Source organism: Sardina pilchardus, chromosome 16, assembly GCF_963854185.1.
Source record: "Sardina pilchardus chromosome 16, fSarPil1.1, whole genome shotgun sequence".
Classification (NCBI taxonomy): Eukaryota; Metazoa; Chordata; class Actinopteri; order Clupeiformes; family Clupeidae; genus Sardina; species Sardina pilchardus.
The window spans coordinates 15,990,543-15,993,042 of record NC_085009.1 but is presented as its reverse complement, the minus strand read 5'-3'; the positions used below and the strand labels follow the sequence as shown (position 1 = coordinate 15,993,042).

The 2,500-nt window shown below is 47.2% G+C and overlaps 1 protein-coding gene across 2 annotated transcripts in view; it reads right to left on the bottom strand.

The window, feature by feature from the left end:
* LOC134060381 (phosphofurin acidic cluster sorting protein 1-like) overlaps positions 1-2,500 on the bottom strand; it is a 61,364-nt gene that overhangs the window by 41,190 nt on the left and 17,674 nt on the right. The window contains exon 1 of one of the 2 annotated variants that reach the window (XM_062517069.1): positions 1,873-1,945. The exons of the other annotated variant lie outside the window; for it this stretch is intronic. The gene's annotated coding sequence lies outside the window, so the exon portion shown is untranslated. Of the gene's footprint in view, positions 1-1,872; positions 1,946-2,500 lie in introns of those variants that run through there. 2 annotated transcript variants of the gene reach the window in all.

The window sequence follows — 2,500 nt, the reverse complement described above, 5'->3', positions numbered from 1 at the left end:
TCAAACTAACAAGTGTGTGTGTGTGTGTGTGTGTGTGTGTGTGTGTGGGAAGGTCTAATCAGCATGCATGTTCGGGTGACTCCACTCAGACTGTGCTATCTGGCCACACAAGTTAAAAAGAGACACACACACACACACACACACACACACACACACACACACACACACACACACACACACACACACACACACACACACACACACACACACACACACACACACACACACACACACACACACACACACACACACACACACACACACACACACACACACACACACACACACACAAATCCTTTGGTGTTTTAATGCGGTACCTATTGAACCAGTCTAGCCCTTCTTAATGAATAATACACATCCCTGCCCCCAAAAATCCTTAATCTCTCTCACTCTCTCTCTTTCTCTCTCTCACACACTAACCCTTTTATTCCACAAATAAAACATAGTTTTGTCCTTTTCGTCATTTTCTGTTTTTCTTGAACATGTGGCACTCTTTTATTGTCTCTGCATCTCCACGCCTTATCGTATTTTAGAAAGCAGCTACAGCTATGAAAAGGTCATCTAGATTGCAATTAAAATATGCTCCCTCACACTCTCTCTCTCACTCACACACACACACTCACACTCTTGCGGTCTCTCTCTCTCTCTCTCACACACACACACATACACAGACACACACACACACACACACACACACACACGTCAAGACATGCCCTAAGATAAGAGCAGCACAAGCCTGGCTGACGTGCTTCCAATCCAAATGCCAGTCGTCAGCAGCGGCCCAACACTGATCTGGAGTCAGTTCTCTGCCGTCCCACTCCCATCCTCATTCATCACCAGCCATGGGGACAAAGCTGTGCCTAAATCAGCACTGTGAGTCGCGCAGCCCCCCCCCCCCCCCCCCCTTCCACCCCCATGAGAGTAGCACCAAGAAAAACTCCGGGTCATAAATCTCCACTCTGTCACATTTATGGGCAAACAAAACTCTTTTTCATTGTGTTTTCCCGTAAAAATAGGGAAAAAGTTCCCGCTCTCCTGCTGCAGGAAAAAAATCCCTCGCTAAACTTCAAGAACGGCAGTCGTCTTTAATAAAATATTTCCGGATAGGATGACTCAGACAAGAAGGGGTAACCCTGGGTGATAAATGATGGGATGCTCGGGGAGAAGTAGCTTATGTGTAGAAACGGAGGATCAGGTTTTATGGCCAGATATAAAGCTGGCCTCTACAGATAGCAGTTCAGCATAACTTTGCCTCCAACGGCATTTTTGAAAGGATTAGTCTTGAATTAACGTTTTTATTTTGTAAAAATATTCACATTAATACAGGACTTGGCAGTCGCGGCGAGCACTAATAGTCCTGATTTAGAGGAATAACGTGGACTGCTTATCTCCCAGGGAAAAGCACGCGGCTTATCTGCAAGGTAAATGCAGCGAGCGGCCTCGCGCTCATCAATAGTCAACAGCGTCAGTGATCCAGACACAGCTCCGGCTGTCTCAACCCGTCCACAAACACGCTCTTGTCTCGTTCTGCTTCTTGTTCTCACTCCTGGCCTTGGCTTGCCAGAGGTATTTCCTCCTTGAGGCTTTTTTTTATATGTATGAGGGAGAGGATTGGCTGTAGCACGAAGCTTGAGGGGAAGAAAGGAGACTTGACGAACCTGCCTGAGTGCACGACATAAGTGGCCTGTACAGGAAGCGATGCACAAATGAATACGTATTCATATTGAAACTGTTCATTCTCATACATACTAATACTCATTACTCACACATACTGATACTCACACATACCGATACTCACGTGATTCATACTTATAGTATTTCCTCTCTCTTTTCTCTCACTCCAGAAAACAGAAATCTCGCCATCTCTCTTACCAACTGGGGGTGGTGGTGTTGGACTTTGGCTCATGTCTGGCCCTGATCTGTGCCCAAGTGGGAAATCAGCACGGTGGCCTGTCAACCTCTCTCTCTCTCTCTGTCTTCTTCTTCTTCTTCCCCTTTACGGTAAACTCATGAGCCTCATACAACACCCCATGCCCAGCAGAGCACAGCACCAACAAACTAGGTCACTAGAGGTCAAACACGCTCTCCTGAGATGACCCCCCCCTCTCCCTCCCCCCACTGTGTACAGAAGGGAGTTTCAGATTACAGCACAGATAGTGGCACAGTGGTAGGTGTCCGGAGATACAGGAAATCTCAAGGCATCGAAAACACTTAATGCCACGGATGCATTACTGGCAAAGACAGCTCCTTTAATGCCGCTGATGGCCAGACTTAATAAAGATGTGAATGTGAGTTGGCCGTGTCAGCAGCTGAAGAGGCTGGTCTTCTTGTGCTGTAATCTCTTGTCTAATGAGCTGAAAGCCACGAGGGTGGGCTAGGCTCGGACAGGACATCCTGACCGGCAGTTTGAAGATGCGAGCCTGGAATGACCAATGCCACTCCTCAAGGCCTACACATCTCATCTCAAACATGCTGAAGATGGCTTTTGTGTTTGTTACTG